The sequence below is a fragment of the Anneissia japonica genome, unplaced genomic scaffold, assembly GCF_011630105.1.
Source record: "Anneissia japonica isolate Jap-2015-1 unplaced genomic scaffold, ASM1163010v1 scaffold670_len1213532_cov191, whole genome shotgun sequence".
Classification (NCBI taxonomy): domain Eukaryota; kingdom Metazoa; phylum Echinodermata; class Crinoidea; order Comatulida; family Comatulidae; genus Anneissia; species Anneissia japonica.
In genome coordinates, this window is record NW_022693499.1 from 732,847 (window position 1) to 752,119 (window position 19,273).

General features: G+C 31.7%; 1 protein-coding gene across 2 annotated transcripts in view; it reads right to left on the reverse strand.

The window, feature by feature from the left end:
• Positions 1-1,041: 1,041 nt before the first annotated feature.
• The window catches only part of LOC117100761 (lysophosphatidic acid phosphatase type 6-like), a 47,779-nt gene continuing 29,547 nt past the window's right edge, over positions 1,042-19,273 (reverse strand). The window contains exon 10 of one of the 2 annotated variants that reach the window (XM_033240569.1): positions 1,042-5,498. The gene's annotated coding sequence lies outside the window, so the exon portion shown is untranslated. Of the gene's footprint in view, positions 5,499-9,415; positions 9,459-19,273 lie in introns of those variants that run through there. The other variant, XM_033240570.1, reaches the window with a different exon arrangement.

Consider the following 19,273-nt stretch of genomic DNA (forward strand, 5'->3'; position numbering starts at 1 on the left):
AAAGAAATTACGGTGAGTAAATCCTAACCAAATTTTAAAAACTAAACTAATCCTGTAATCTAAATAAACAAATTAAAGTTTAATTTACAAATTTTGAATAAAGTTAAATATTGCAATGACATTGGTTCTCGAAGTGGCTTATTCAAGGGGGGAGGGGGATGGCCAACTGGTCCAGGCCCCCTAAATTTTTCAAATAAAAAAAAAAATGAAGAGAAAAAGAAAATCATATTCAAAAGTCTGAGAATGTTATTTCCAGCCATCTAGATGTGCCATAATAAAAAATGTTCTTAAATCAGTTCCAACCACAGTGGAGCTGAGGTAGTATAGACCCTCCATCTGTGGAAGTCCCTTTCTGGGCCCCCTCTACTGCAAATTCATGGATATTTTTTGCTTGGTGGAGATCTATAAAATGCTGAAACTCTTTAATCAAGAGTACATAATGTATCCACCATTTGATATTTTGTATTAAAAACAGGGAACTATTAAACAACTGGCTTCTCAAGGATTAAATAATTCTAACTTGGCAACAAGTCAGATTCTATGTAAAATACATGCTGATATTGAAGGTCAAGCCTGTAGCTAGAGGAGTTCGAAAGAACCCCTTTTTCCAGAAATGCCCTTATAAATAATATTAAAAAAGTCACTTTTGCATGGAAGCTCCTGAAATTAACTCCAATCCTTTGAAATTTAGCATTTCTTATGAACTGGAGTGCCATATCTGGACATCTGAGGTATTTATCCTTAACATTTTCTCCAACCATGGTGGGGATGTGGTGAGTGTGGACAATTTGAAAAATGAGAACCACCCACCCCCCACACCCCTTAGAAATCCTGCCTTTGGGCTTGCCTTCTGTAATCTATAAGCATCACTCCCGAATAAGCGTGTCTTAGGTGCACAATGACACTCAAATAAAAACTCTGCAACAACATATTTGGTGATTTATTGATTGTGTTATAGCAGGGAGTTGGTTATAGTTACTTAATTAAATTGATTTTAAAGCTTTATCACTACTTGCTGGTTGATGTTTTTAAACCTACATTATATATATCTCATAATACGAAATAATTTTTATACTATTTTTACTGATTTTTGTATGCTGGGAAGTGCGTGTAACCAAATGTGTGACCATTACATATATTACATATTGTATAATACCCTATTCCAAAATAATGAAAATTAAATGATTATTAATATTTGGCTAAAATAAAAAAATATATCTGAATATGAGGTAAAATACAATTTCAGAAAGGAGAGTGCCTAGTGACCCTATCTGAACATATTATATTAGGTATTGGAAACCATATCTAAAATAATGCATATTTTCAATTATTGGTATGATTATCTAAAATCATGCAAGTAGGAAAATTTATGATAAAATAGAAAACTAGATTATGCCTAAGGCTCACAAAATAATTATTTCGATTTCAAATACTGTAACTGAGACAAATATTAGTTGACGATATTGCATTGTATAAAGTAGGTGGTTGCTAGGAGACACGGTTATTAATTTCAATACACTGAGGATTATCTGGGTGCGGGTTGAAAAAAATCATTTCGAAAACCAAGTCAGAAACATTGTTTTTATTTCTTAACTCAAGTTTATGTATTGGTGAGCCACCACTAAATTAAATAAGGCTATCTGTTAGTCTCATGCATATTCAGTTAGTCTCATACATATTAATAAAAAAAACAAGTACTGTACTATAACCATATGATCAATGGGACTCACTTGACCATACGTTTGCAGGGTGATTATCACATAAAAAACTAGAAACTAAAATACACAAAAGACAGAGACACAACAACCATTTTTAAATGTTGTATGTGCACAGGTTTCAAAATCCATTAACGTTCCCATGACCACTAAAATGTTAGCAGCCAACAGTAAGCGATAGTCATATTGATATAACAATTTGAGAAAGCCATCATAAATTTATATGTACATACCAACATACAGTACTTCATATGTACCTACATACACACATAATTATACATACCAGTATATATTATTAATTGTTTATAATATATATTGTTAATTATTTAAAAAACGGAATATGCAAGAGAGAAAAAAAATTGACCAAACAAGGATTCAGATTTTACTATTGATTAGCATTGGCGCCATGAGCAAAATGACTGATGGAATGGCGTCGTAAAAATGGAGCGATTGATTGATTGCAAGAAATACGGATTTCTAAAAAAAAAAACATGATGTAACTATTAGATGACTGAACTCGAAAAAAAAAAAAATTGCATACCGGTAATCGTTAAGAATGTTGCCTAGACTGCTTATCTATTCTAGTCACATAAAGCGCCCCCAAGACACATGCTTTAATTCTCAGATAGATAATGAAACTCGACCTCTATACATAAACCACTGACCTGGTTACATCATCATTCACATAGCAACCGACCACATGACGGATAGTCTTTGTGAAGAGCAACTTGGAACAGTCAGGCACAATTGACTCTACATGGCAAGATCTATAATATGCGGACGATGTTTGGAAAAACAAGGCACATAGTATGGCTCCACAAGGAATATTCTATGAGCGGAAGAAATTGGCATCAAGAAACCATCACCTAAATTGTAATTAGTTTAAGTTATATAAAATATATTTCAGATCATGATAACCACTATAACACTTCTGGTATTAAAAAGATCATCATGATAAAACTGTATAATGCAATAAAAAAAGTATTATAATAATGGGATAATTAACAAACATTAGATTAATAAACAATAGTAGAGTTGATTGTTTAAATTCTGGTTTCACTTATAGTCTATCTACTACTGATAGTGTTATTAGAATGGGTGGGAATCTTTCTAATATGCAGTGCAATTACACTATTTAGAGGCTTGAAATCCCAAAACCAGAATCAGCGACCAAATGCTTGTTATATTAAGGTCTCAAAATTCTAATTAATAAAAATACTTTGAAAAAGATTACCTTTCTGTGCATTTCTAAATTCTGATATTGATGTAAATTCGCACACAGCACCAGGAATCTTATTCCAGATTTCAGTTGCATTATGTGCGTGAAACAAGAACAAACGATTTTAGGACTTAAGCAAAATGAGTGCCATCCTTAGCAGAATGAACACCTAAACAAAATTGCTTATAGTATTTAAGACACACTGTAAGATTATGAGGTGTATATAAATGTTCACAACTGGCATATTAATACATAGTACATTTAAGGAAAAACATGCACATTAATCTACCAACTATTATATTCTTTGTTTTTGATCACAACATCAATGAGGATTCACTAATCAAATATTGCATCATTCAATTATAATACAATTGATCGTCAATATATAAATTTGTCAATACCATATTCAGACACCGACAAGATACAAATGTCGGTAGCGAGGATTCTGATTGGGATGGCGAGAATTTTTCAGGCTTTATCATAGTCAAATATTAACACACTGGCTGCCACGCCTATTCTTCTAGTTGTTGCCCATGTGCCAAAACATAGATAGCGCCGCCGTAATGATTATCATTACCATCGAACCGTAACAAATGGAATGTATTTTTCACTGCTTCCAGGTTTTTCCTTGAACTGCCAAGCAAAAGTTAGTCATCCGGCCATCAACGCCAGAGAATTTCCATACAATACCAAAGTGCTACGTTTGGATGCTTTGTAGCCAATATGTTAATCAGAGGTATTTAATAATTAATAAAAAGCCCATTGGCTATTTAAATGCAAGAATGTTGTATTATAACCTGGCAAGTTGATAATTATGCATATCATTTCCATAAAAAAAAAAAAATGGAAAACGATGACCAGAAAATGCAGCCCTAGCCAACACATTCAAATTTTTAAAAAATTCTGAACATCCCTGATTTATTCTCATACAAAAGCTCTCTATGATAAACATAGACCCAATCATAAGAGTATTTGATTGTCATTTCAATATTGATTCCTACATGTTCTATGACCAATTTGTTCAGGTATATTTGCGAATGTTCCTTATTAATTTCAGTATGGTATACAAAAATCCAATCATTAATTTTTGGCAATATTCCAACAAAATTCCACAGTATTAGAATCACGTTATATTTGGTTTGATGCTTGGTAATCACTGTTTTCCATGATTGATAGATATATAATATAAGAATATCAACTTTAAGATTTGATTTGATATTAAAATAGCTAATCTATACCAGGACTGGTTTGATTAAAATATATAATATTAATATGATATAATTGTTATTGTTAAGTCTGTTCATTACACTTTATACCAGACCCATGAAAACTAGTGCTTTGATTCCTGATCTATCCAACCACTGATTAGTACCATATACTACCACTGGTTTAGTACCACATCTATCTAACCATTGGTTTGAAATGAAATATCACCACCGGTTAATATGAAATACCACTATACCTGCAGGTTAGAAACCAAATCCTTGCTGTACCACTATTGGTTAGATACTACCTGATCCATACCACCATTGGTTAGATACCTGATCCATACCACCATTGGTTAGATACCAGTGCCATACTACTATTGGTTAGACACCAGATCCATACTACCATTGGTTAGATGCTACCAGATTCATACTACCATTGGTTAGATGCTACCAGATTCATACTACCATTGGTTAGATACCAGATGCCTACCATATTGATGGAAGAGCTTTTAATAATTAAATTACAGTTGTTTTAACTCTTCTTTGTTAAAACGATGCCAAATCAGACCATGGAGATCCTCAATGACGCCATGGCCTGATCATTGAGGAACAAATAAATATAAGTTATTTCTCCGTGATCTAACTAGCATTGCTGAGTGTATATTTTTAAATTCTTAATTAATTCTACAACTATTAGCATTTTATATTCTACTATATAAGCAATGACCACCTATCAACATCATTTCACTATTAAGTACACAAGAATTGAAATAGTACTAGGGGTTACAATTTGGTACACATCTTTTTCTATATCATATTCAAAATTAGCAAATTTATTGCAGATACTGATTATTATACCTTTGGTAACTATTTTTTTGTTTTTATATTTTTAAAAAGTTTTAATGGATCACAAACACTGGAATAAATAGCACCAATAATAATGGCTTCTATTATACCACACCACAGCAGAATCGAATCCCTGCAACTACAAAATATTACACAGCTATACCACTGAAAGCATCAATAAAGGCTTATTATTATTATTATTTTAAAATGGAAAACCAGGCAAAAATAATTTGGATTCACTAATTACTTTGGTCCAAATAACAAAGGATATTGTCTTTAACTTCTATAATGTTAGAAAGTACAATATATATTAATATTGTACTTTCTAACAATATTAATATATATTGTACTTTCTAACAAAAGTACAATATATATTAATATTATTTGTTAAATTTGATTTGATTCATTAATCTATTTCTAACATGCAAACTAAGAAAAATTACAAAAGTTGTGCTTGCTTGGTCTGGCATGGACTACGGTGGAATTAATTGGATGATACTCAATACCAATCTGAAAGAATAATAAAAAATATTCATTAATCATTCATTAATAATTAATTAAATCTGACAAAATATATCAAATGTATGTCTATTCAGTCCTCAATATTTCATTTCAATCACTTGTTATAAGTAAATAAAAAACTGAGAGATAAAAAAATAATAATTGATTATTAAATAAACAATAAATAATAAGCAATAAACAATAAAAATAATATATTAATAAACAATAAGCATATCATAAAATAGTAAACAAAAAATAAAAATAAACAATAAAATAATAAAAATAAAATACATAATAAAAATATTAATTATATTAAAAATTGTAATAGTTTCCGTGGTCACCTGTAACTAACAAAAAATTATCGTGGACATTCATTAATTTATTACAAGCAAAATGGGAAAAGATTATGCTGTTGAATTTATTAAAAATTGTAGCTTTCTCCAAAATTGGGCAAATAGAGTGTTTATTTGATGTACACGTTGTGATTGGCTTGAAAGAAAATCTCCACGCCATTAACACAGACTTGTAATGGGACTCTAAAACTGAATCCTTTAATCAATTGGAGATCGCGAGGAGAATAACAACTGCTTTCCACAAGAGATGATTCTTCCAGTCGATTAAACCCATTACGTCTCCTTGGAAGCAGTAAACAATGCAAGCATGTTGCGTGTATTGATTTGAATGGTGTGAATCATCATCACGATCATATGACGACAACAATGAGTCAACAAGAGAGCACATGTATTCACATTTGGATCTGATTTAAGAGGGCATCATGGATGTACATGGGAAAAGACTCCTTTCCTTAATAGCCTTTTTCAAGAGGATTTTTTTCATTTTCTCCCTAACTTAATGCTGAATCACAGTAATAACATAGCTTTGGGTTGCCAAGTGGATATAAAACTTAAGTACAATCTTAGTCCGTAAATTTATACAATACTATACAGTATTTCTTTGAAATAAACTCCTCCCTCAAATAAATGCCCAAAGTGTTTATTTTTTCCTCAAGTAAATTTCCCACAAAATGACTGTAAACAAATCTAACGAAGCAAAATCATTCTCAACACATTTCATTAAAGTTCTACTCCAGTAGAATTACATTTTTCCTGACCTGGTTGGGATGAATAATTAAACGCCCCGGGGCTTTTATTTGATTAAATACTGTATATTTAGAAGACACAATACTGTATGAGAGGTACAAATTGTATTTAACGAAACCTGTAATTTGAAATGGAACATTTCTCTGATTTCTTCTTAATACTACTTTCACAGCCAATAGAAATCAAAACACTTGAAACTTTAAAAAGGATGTAACAATCTCTATCCATATCTCAGGGCATGCAGAGTTTTTTTTCCCCCAAGGACAAGTCTGCTACAGTACTGTATTCTTTCAATGAAATTAACAATTTATAAGAAACTAATTAAATTAAATTGGAAGTTTAATATCCTTGGTGACATGGTTAATTAGGAAAGCCAATTACGTAGTAAGCTGGTGTGTTTTTCAGATCATACTAATGTCTCAATCAATTTCCAAAAATGTCACTTTTATAAGACCAGTGTCATTTTGGATATCAAAATGAAAAATGCACCAATTAAAATTGTCATAAAGATAGCCCATCTGCGGTAAAATCTGAACATCCTTAAATATTTAATTAAAATATTGAATTGCTCATTTTAAGAGGATCAAGTAATTGATCAATTTCCAATGAGACACAGGTCAAAACAATTAAGTTTGCACCGAATATTTACTACAAAAATCCTTTGATTATAGAAATACAATGACATTAGGAATGGTATTATTTTACATGGTGTCTGACTAATTGGCAAAGAAAATTTTTTTTTTTCTAATTTACAAAATAATTTACAAATTTAAAGTTAATCTTAACATAGAGCAAAGAAACAGTTTCTTTGCTCTATGATCTTACTTAATATACACCGACTTAATATTTTTTCTTGGTTTATTACATGGCACAAAAAGATCTTTAATGATAAATTATTGTATATGTAGTGCCTTAAAAACTCAACATAAACTGTCAATGTGCCAATCTGATGTTGAATCTATGTTTGGTTAACTATTATGTTGATGCTGTTGCATTCATCACTACCTATTACATCATCATCTCCATCGCTACCTCAATCACTGCAATTATTCGTTATAATAGTAACAAACTTGAAAATTATACTTCAACAACCATATAGAATTACAAAGCTACAATTAAAATTACAAATTTATATAGAAAGCAAAGATTTAAAAAAAATCAAAAGCCTATTAAAGAGGCATTTCATGCAAAATGCAAAAAACAAACAACTGTATGTTAAAGTAGTGATGAGGATGATGGTGATAATGGTGATGATAATGATTATGGTGATGATGATGATGACAATGATGATGATAATGATTATGATGATGATGATGATGACGATGATGATGATGATGATGATGATAATGATGACGACGATGATGATGACGAAGACGATGATGGTAATCACCATTAACAAAATCATTTCATGACATTTACCATCAACATCATCCCCAAGGAGATTTTCTTCAGATTTAATGACAACCGGATTGTTTATATTAATGAACATGTGGCATGAAATGTTGTCGCACTCATTTTGAGATAATGAATAAAGAACTTAATTAAATTTATGAGCAGACAACAAGCTCACATCCAACCAATCACAGATCAGATTACCAAAGACAAAAACAGAATTGGGTCAAACGCACATGAACTCGGCGCAGAACAAAACCCATTCTCTTGCTAGTTCACATTCAGCCCCATCTATTATAACTATTCACGGGGATACGGCTCCAGTCGCGCATCCGAGACAAAGCCGATGTGTTCACGACAGTAATTCTATCTCCGGTATTGGTCTCTCTTTAATATCTCACCAACTGTTTAGTAATTATTGTCCATCCGTTACAAACACAGAGACACATGGCAACACATAATCTCGCTGAGTCATTCATATGTTCACACATAACTGTATACTAGTGCAACAGATCATAAACAAATTTTCAGAAGTAGATTGTAACAAAATCAGAAAATTTAATAATACATACATGTACTGTTATTCATAAAGCAATTAGAATTCTATAATATCTGTGATACATGGGAGGCTCTAGAACCGGATATATTTAATTTAAATGCAAGTAGCATAAAACCTCGAATTGAAGCCCAGTGGGCTTAATCTCAAGATGAGGCCCATCTCGAATTGAAGCAACCCCCTTTTAAGTTTGCAAACAGCACCTGTTGAGTCTCGGCCATCTCGGATTCGGGCGCCTCCTATCCTAGTTAAGGCTCTAAAAGCTAGCTGGCATGGAAATAGAAAAAAAAATTAATTAAAGGGACGAGAATAAGTGGGTCTTAAGTCGTTCTTTGAAAATGGTGACCCATCACGAAGGTGACTCACGAATAAATAAAGGCAACAAGTTCCACAACTTGGGCCCAGCAACCATAAACGATCGCTCCCCACAAGACTTTAACCAAAAGGATGGACAATAAAGATTGGTTGAGTCAGTTGTTGACCGGAGGGAACGAGTGCATGTTGCAGAACGAACCTTAATTAATTCGGAAATGTATTTTGGTGATAACTTGTGAATTGATTTGTAAACATATAAAAGTACTTTGAATTCAATACGCTGTTTCACTGGCAACCAATGAAGACGACCGAAGAGTAGGGGTGATGTGACGGAATTTAGGTGTCCCAGTGACAAGACGAGCAGCGATGTTCATCAATAGCTGCAGCTTCCTAATTGATGTTAATGGTATTCTGTAAAGGACTCCATTACAATAATCCAATCTTGAACCAGAAAATGACACCATTTTCAAATTTTATCGTGAAGCTACATCTCAACTCCACCATTAATGAATGTGGTTTGCTCTAAGATAGTGTAATAACTACATCTAGATGTGTATAAGAGACAGGGACTACGGTGGAATTAATTGGATGATACTCAATACCAATCTGAAAGAATAATAAAAAATATTCATTAATCATTCATTAATAATTAATTAAATCTGACAAAATATATCAAATGTATGTCTATTCAGTCCTCAATATTTCATTTCAATCACTTGTTATAAGTAAATAAAAAACTGAGAGATAAAAAAATAATAATTGATTATTAAATAAACAATAAATAATAAGCAATAAACAATAAAAATAATATATTAATAAACAATAAGCATATCATAAAATAGTAAACAAAAAATAAAAATAAACAATAAAATAATAAAAATAAAATACATAATAAAAATATTAATTATATTAAAAATTGTAATAGTTTCCGTGGTCACAACCAATGAAGACGATGAAGAGTAGGGGTGATGTGATGGAATTTAGGTGTCCCAGTGACAAGACGAGCAGCGATGTTCATCAATAGCTGCAGCTTCCTAATTGATGTTAATGGTATTCCGTAAAGGACTCCATTACAATAATCCAATCTTGAACCAGAAAATGACACCATTTTCAAATTTTATCGTGAAGCTACATCTCAACTCCACCATTAATGAATGTGGTTTGCTCTAAGATAGTGTAATAACTGTAGCTAGTGTAACTAGCTAGTACTACTAGCTACTACTAGCTAGTGTTGCTTGGTGGTTAAGATGCTTGCCTTCTAAGTCCAAATCCTATCAAAAATACCTGTTATTTGCCTATATATGGGTATAATATGACATCATCATGCCTGATGGATATGATATGACATCATCATACCCATACATGGGCAATTCACACATATTAGTTGTGGATAGCGCTTTACATGACTAAACTCCACTCCTAATACATAATTCACATGCAAGGCAGTTACAAAATATCTCCCAGGATATTCCTACCAAGTTTTATTGTATTCATGCACACATACTTGAAATTAAGATTGAGCAAATAATTAGAACACCCCTAGGACAGGCCTAGTGAAAAAAGGGATGTTGTGTAAACTAACAAAAATGTTTATGTATGTCCTACGGTTACAAATACTAGATAACAAAATAATCAAAAAATCATATGCGAGTGAGTTGGACCTATGACAGACTATTTGCAGTACGTGATAAATACCTGCGTCATCAGTGCATATCCAACACAATAAAAGTCATAAGTGTATAGTAATATAACATCTCGGTAAATTTTACATAGGTTTTACATGGATATGTTATACCTGCCAACTTTGTTGGCGTCTGATGCACAAGACAAAAAAAAAATTTTTATATAGTGCCCTCTATGTAAAATTCATGGAACAGAGTGCCCTCTGTGTTATCTTTTATTATATTGTTGTGGTAGAACAGCTACTGATTACAGTTGCCGGTCGGTTTAGCTTCATTAAAAGAAATTTATATGACCTGTATTCACATTTTAATGACAAATTTACTTAATTTTTATGAATTTTAGGGTATAATCGGCCTATACAGTAACCTACATTTTATCTTTTATATAAATTGTCCTGATGCGTGAGATAATACAACGTAGGCGAGAGACATAAAACGTACTTTGCACACAGTCTACAGTATACCCACATTCCCAAAAACACAACCTACAAACAACTTAATATACTATAATCCAGAAATATTGCAATATCAATTAACAAATTATCTTAGGAGATCAAATTGAATCTGTTAATTGTATAGAAAGTTAGGAGAGGCTTACTGATGTGCTCATACTGTAGCTTACCTGCTCAAGTTAAGCATTTGTAGCCTCATGTTTATTTACTACTAAATTGTAGCATTTGGCTGAAATACAATTTGATCAGTTATTAAATCAGATATTTAATGGCCGATGGGGAGATGATTTAATGGTTGTTTCTAGGTCAATGTATCTATTGCGAATGAAGTTAATAAAAAAAGTTGTGCAATAGCATGTTTCAGAGTACAGTACTCTACCTATGCTTATTTGAGAATATATAAATTCTGTCATTCACTAATCCCTACTCTATCTCACAAAAATCCCAATACCAATCATATCAAACACTATTCCCTTTCCAATATTACCAATCCTTCCCAATACGAGGATCAATCAATCATTAATTACTACAGTATCCAATTCATGTTGTTCATCTGACTGTTATCCTAAAATGTAAAAACTGGAGTACATGGTATCTCCCACCGTATCTAATAGTTTTAAATAACAAAAAAGTGAATTTATTATATTGTAGCACATTACACATTGTAGTAAATGATATACAGTTGAACTTGAGTAAGTCGAATCGAAAATGCCATTTAAAAATTGTTCGACTTAGATAAAATAAAACTTACAGATTGTTAATTAACGGAAAACACAACAATTTGGCATGTAAAATAATTTTGACTTAGAAATTATTTCAGTTTGGCAAAGTTGACTTAGGCAAATTCAACTGTATACCTCTGTATAAACACCTATATGCGACTATCAATTTTTATTACTAATATTGCAGTTAAAACAATAATTTGAAAACAATTATTAATATTTTATAAGGATGTCCAAATCAAGGACTTATAACTGTTACTTATACTGTAGCAGTTATACATAATTGGCCAAAACAGTCACAAGAGAAGTCTGATCCATTGAGGCCCTCAATAATATATCATAACATTAATTACAACAAATAAAATCAAACGAACAGTTTTTTCTTCATACACAATAATGAAAATTGAGAACCGTTTAATGAATTTCTAAATGTAACACAATAAATTAAACTTCAAACTAAGTAGATAAATCTTTATATAAAAAAAACAAGAATAAATTGGAAGAGAGAAAAAAAACCCCCAGAATTTGTTATAATTGTTTGATTTTGCTGGTTAAATTTATGAGGGCATAAAACGAAAAAGCAGCAAATGCATTAGCACACAATCAGTATGTAGTTGCAAGGATTAGTGGCAGTAATCAAAATCAATGGGGATAATTTAGCCTGCATTAGTGTTATAGTTTACAATGTAGTAAGCAGTCAATTTAGGAGTGGTTGATGCAGACATTACGGTTCGAGCTTTAACCCCGAGGTCGGGGTTTTGAATCTCCTGTTTTGCATACCTTCTTCATATTCTCTCTGTGCTCATTGAATTTCCTAACATAAATCATTTTACCACCCTTGAATGCGATTTTCTAAAAGTATTTTTACAATACTACTATTAAATACATTTTCTTGGTTATGCTAAACATGTACATTGTTTTGCTTTATATCAGTTAGTATATTTAGTAGTTATCGTACCAAATACTCAGTATGTTCCCAAATACTTGCGAAAAAAATTTGCCAGAGATTCGGGTGGAAAGTATTTGGGAACGTACTTAGTATTCGGTTCAATAACATATCAAGTAGGGCAAAACATCGCTCCTATGATATTTTTGGGAACGTACTTAGTATTCGGTTCAATAACATATCAAGTAGGGCAAAACATCGCTCCTATGATATTTTTCCTGATGACAGCACACATTGAAATAAATAATACTCTTTAACCCCCGTCACTACATCAAACAATTTACGAAACATATTCTCAGCTCCTTGAACACATCCCGTTTTTTAATCACCTTTGGGGCTAAACAGACTGTCGTTTATAAAGGTTATGATCAGAGTGAGCCTCCACTAATCATCACCTTGCCAAAGTAGGGTCAATTGAGCCCAATATGATCATTTGTACTCGGGATTAATTGATGTTTGTAAAGAGGGGTATGAAAATTCATTAGCAGAATTGTAAAATACTTGCAGAAAAATTGCATTTAAGTCTTGCAAAATAAGATGTGCTACAGTACATTTTTATTTTATCATTATAATCTCTCATGTTAGGTAATTCAATGAGTTCTACAGAAAAATAACATCCTGTATTTCACTTTATATCTTATTATATGTAGTGCAATGTACATAATTACGACTTGCACCTTTGTTTCTCAGAAATTTAATGTGTGACCATTTTAGACTACAAATCATAAAATGTTCACAGATATCATTATAGACTAGCTTCTTAAATTACATGTTGCTAATTGCAATGGAATGATTTCAATGCTTCAAAAATATGCATCTCTTCTAAACATCAATTGCTCATTCAAATCGTACAATTTTCTCCTTCAAATCGCCAAACTGCAATTAGATATTGACAATTCAAATAAATAAAAAAAACAAAAAATGATCTCACAAAAATGCTCTCACTTACAGTGATTGTTGTTTTCCTATTTTTTTAGTTACTATTTATGATTTCAAATCACTTATACTTTATATAATTACTCTTCTGAATCTATGTTCTGTAGTTTTTGTGACTTAACCTGTACACAACGAAACACAGCTCTTTTGTAAATGATAATTCCAATCAGAACTAGAACAGTCACTCCAACAACAATACGCATGCCTTTGTATTACCCAATACTACTTTGCTTATCCTTCAAATGCAAAACCACTCATTTAAATCTTCAAACTGTATCTGCCGTACACATTTCGATCATAAAAATATTTTAACTTGGCTATCGTATTATTATTTTCTCAATTTTTATGCAAGTTGCTCAAATTAATTCTATAAACATCATTTTCTCTATAAAATTTATTCACTTAAATCTTAGAAAACCACAAACATATTATTTGCTCATTTTTGGAACAGTGTCTGTATATTATAATTCTGCTCATTCAAATTACAACAGTGGGATCTATTCCCTCACTGATCATGTAACACCTTATCCTTCCCAGGAGTATTCTTACTCTAACTGTATCCCCATCATTAAAGTACAAACTCGGAGTAGAGCCATGGAATCCGCATACAATATCAACACAACAGATTGGGTTTTTCACTGACATCCTTTATAATAGTACTTTAAATCATAATTAGAAAATGGCTCATTAAGGACTGCTAGGTTGCCTCAACTCCTCTAATTGCAGTGCCCTATATTTTTTTCATTCAGACTGAAAATGTATCATTATTATTAACTAAAAAAGAGTTAACAGTAAATCAATTGTAGAGAATTAGGACATCTGACGACATGTTAACGAGCAACATTAATGAGGGTGCACCTAGCTAATGAATATAATAATAAAAGTAATATTTGATTTCAAAATAAGTATGTATGAAGATGTGAAGGAAAAGAAACAAGTACTAAATGGTGGATGGTATAAAGAAGTAGGCTTTGTTGATGTGACTTTCTATGCTCACCTTGTATATATTTCCAATGTCCCATAGCTTTTAAAGTTTCTTTTGATCTCAATTATATTTAAATCTTTTATTTTAATGATTCAAATGTGGTAGCAGAATTCATTCATTCTGGTTTATACTTCACTTTTCAAATAACAATAAAATAAATATAAACAAATATTAATGAAAATAAAATTAATAATATATTTCTGGATTATTATAATTATCATATTTAATAAGTATTATTAAGAAATACTTTTATTTTTATAATTATCACAGAAATAGGATCATAATTAATGTACTCATACGAAGCAGAAAAAAAAGAAAGAAAAATACCTACAATAAATTATAATGTATAGTAATTACAATTTATAAAAATAAAGCTACTGAAGAAACTTGATGCAGCTAAATGCAACTAAATCTAGGAAAATATGTTACTGAAACTTGATTTTAGAAATATTTTCCATGTCTAGCCATCTGCCTCATCGTCCACTACCATGCTTTCTTAGTCAATAATCCTTTTCCATCTGCTACACTTACGTGATACCTGCCACAAAAATGTTACTTACTAACACAGATTATGTGCTTTGCATACAACACATATTATCTATACCTTCCCGGTATTGAATGTTGATTTACAATGTTTTATGTAACAATGCCTGCTTTTAATAAAAGATCAAGTCCTACTTAAAGGCGGTAATAAAATCAGCATACTTTTCCATGGACACGGTGCAAACGATGCTATTTCCGCGGTGTACGTCGCACAGCACTAAATTGCGTCAAATGAGGCACGATGCTTGTAGACGTGCCGGCGGTATAAGAGTCAGAGTTGTTTTGCACTACAGTAGATGGATTTAGATGGTGAACATGCTCAATGTGTGCAGAGATAAATTGAGACATAAATATCAGCACAATTGGGATTTGAACAAGATTCCAATACACTTTAGTGTATGTGCCGCATCAATTTGAAAGTATCAGCATGGGGGAAGAGAATTTCAGCATGAGCATTCAGGCTGAGTCATACACCTATAAAACAATAAAATGCTTATCCTATAAATGATTCATGTTTCGTATTAAAAATGGTCTTCTCAAAATAATCACACAAATAAGGCATTATCCTATTTTAGGGTATTTAAATATTGTTATCTTTAGCTGTCTCTTTCAACCCATGTTTAAAGGAGAGATTGTTGGTAAAGGTAGGAGAATAAGTCATAACTCGCAGCATCATTGTGCTGCATTCTATATTAATTAGCGAGGTCTATGACTACCTAGCCGCCTTGACGAGGCGATTATAGTAGCTAAACACTTCACATTATTCCACAACAAGAGGGGCTGAAATGAAGCATAGCATCGGGGTAAACCTCTTATTCTTCCGAATGATGCAATGGATCCCTTAAAGTGCACACCCGGGGTGGGGAGCAGTTTGAACCAGCGACGATGTTAAGGTTGTAGATAGCGGCATCCCTGGAGATTTGTGGCTTTGTATTTGTCTTCTATTCAAGTCTTTAAATGCTCCTTGTTAACAGGCTCCAAATGAAAAAACTTTAAGAATCAATTATTACTTGTAATATCAATTAATTAATTATGTAATACTACTATTGCTATTCATAATAATTTTCTATAATTGTTATGTTTTTCTCATTACTTTCAATTACTTGTGTTTGTAAGTTGACATGGCATCAGAAAAAACCGGTGGGCCCAAATACGTTTAGATTGTTTCCACTTGACAAGAATAAAAAATAAATCGATTGAACATTATCCTGTGCAGTAATTAATAAAAACAGTAACATTAATTCTATTAATGACCTTTTATTCTAGAACACAGATTAAAATACAGAAAGATGGATTGTTGTTCAACAATGACCATTTTTCATTGATCATAATCCCTGGGGATCGATGTGAAATGCAAGTAAATCTACATAAGTCTTTAATAGCCACTCGTAGGAATAACCCTCCTTCACCATCAAAACTGGCTCCTACAGTCACAGGTCATCCTGATGTAGTACACAGGGAATTTATTTTTAAGAATTGCTGGATTAAGTTCTATATCCAAGCTTGTTGAGTCACGGATTATCGAAGTGCATGACAAGTGAGGGCGCCCTCTGAACGACCTCTGCGAAGTAATTTACATAACACCCTATCACAATTACATCTAGTTCAGTGAATTTGAATAGACATATAAGATTTCAAAGACTAATTGATAATAATAATAAAATTAATAATAATAATAATAATATAATAATAATTTATTTGAAATGACACTTTTGTAACAGCGGATATAAAGATGTTTATCATATTAAATGACTGCAGCATGCCACACAGACAGTTCTGAAAAGAACTGTTGTTTTTTGTTAAGAATGTCTCAATAATCATCAGCAGAATAATATCTACAGAAGATTAACTTGTTATTGTCACAAAAAAAGAAGCACACAAAATATATTTGTTTCACAAACTACTGATACTAAAAATATAAAATAATTGAAAAGTAATGTAGATACTGTACAATATTGTTTATATATTATTTCACCATTATTTCTTTTTATAGTTGATGACTCTACAGAATATTAATTTTACATACTTATTTTTCCTTGTTCCAATATAACATAGTGTACTGTAGTGTGTAGTTCATACTAATTACTATGCCCATGTCCAGTGAATATGAAAATTGATTTACGGTACTAATACTGTACATTAATACTGTACATCAATTCATAATGTTATTTACACAGTTGTTGTGAAAATCGTCTTATCAAAGTCTCAATGTGAACGCCAATGCTAATTTCAAGCGTAACGATCACTTTGCATAATTAATCCTGATTGAATGAACACGACTGCCTTATAGTCTTTGTCTTTCCTATATGCTTAAGATTCCAATGTTATTTCATCTGTGCATTCTTTGGATTCTGGATTATAAATCTTATAACAACACAATAGTTGGTACCTTAGCAGGAAATGAACTGAGAGTTTTGGCTATTTTTATTACAAGCAGAAATGCACATTTGTTGTCCTTTTACAGTAGTTTTACTTCACAAAAGAAAAGAAAAAAAAAAATTTCTTTGTTACCTGAATATCAAAACTTGGTTGGATGTAGATTCTAAGGCCAATAACCAATCAAGATACCATGATTAATAATACACAGATGTAAAAGATAAACGAACATTATAAAATGTAATTTTATATACTTAAACTAAACTTAATCTCTTCTGAACCTCAAAGACAGAAAATGATTTAATATGTTTTTATAAAACTTTTAAAATGTTATAGACTAATAATAGGTGTATGAATACACTTGCATACACAACATATGCGATTACACGCATAAATATACCTGTTATTCTTATTCTCTTGACATGTTTTATACATACACAGGTAACATGCAAAATTGCGAAAACAGCAACACACATGAATACAAATGCATGCAACAGATAAGAAAAAAAAAACTTTAAAGATTCGCAAATGATGAAACACCTTAAAATACAATTTGACATTTAATTCACAGAATTCCATTACTTTATCTCACATTTCAACCGACATTGTAAATCATCATTAAGCCTCTTTTCGTCGTCCTGTCAGTGAAAAGAATATTTCTCATTTTAACTTCATCAGCAAGTAAAAAAAAAACACCGGAACAATGAAAACTATGGTGTTCTTTCAAGGACAGACAAAATTTCAAAAAAATTAGCAAATCTCCAGACTAAAATAGCTGAGTATATTAGCTCATGATAATACACAGCAATTGAAATGTCCTTTGTAAAATTGTAATGATATAATTTAGAAAGATGACCAATAATCCAGAACCTTTTTGTGCATTTTCTTTCTACCATCAATCACAGTACAATGACGATTTTCAAGTCAATAGCCCGTATATTTAATTAAGCCTGATCCATATTTATCTATTCTTCAATATATTTCTTCTATTAAGCGATTATATTCATTTTTTACAAATTGCTCTAGAAAACAATAACTGTTTTTAAATAATAGTGTGCACCTGCATCGTATATAAAACCAAAAACATGTGACATGCCTTAAAATGTCATGACGACATCATATCATGACCATATATAGGCAAATCATGACTATACATGGGCAGACAACAGTTTTTTTGCAAAGAAAATTTGACAATCTGGATAGGATTTAAGAACAGCTTGAAAATAGGCTTGGATGATATTGCAGGCTCTTCTTTTATACAGTACCATCATATAAAAAAATACCTTTAAATTATTATCATATTATATAAATTAAAACATTTTTTATTGGTTTTTAACTGTTTTTGCAAGGCTTCTATGAGAAAGCAGCTTAGCTAAGTTGGCTTATCTGGTGGTAGCCACTGTGTGTGCACTGAACGGTGGAGATCTCTAGGTCCCCGGTTCAATTCCCATCGCTGCTCTCCTTGTGTTTCATCTGGAGGGCTGAAACACAAGTTACAATAGCGCACCGTCTTTTTGATGAGACGTTTAAGCCGTTGGTCCTATGTACATTATGGCCCATGTGCACGTTAAAGAACGCAGTACACTCTTCGGAAAAGAGTAGGGGATTGTCTCCCGGTGTACTGCCCAATCACCACCAGAAGGACCCCACTGGAAATAAGTCTTCTTTAGACTTCCATAGGTACACTGAATAAATCCATCCATACCTACATTTTGTTGTATCATATTTATATACATTTCTGTGTGTATTATATTAACATTTAAGTCCAAACTATTATAA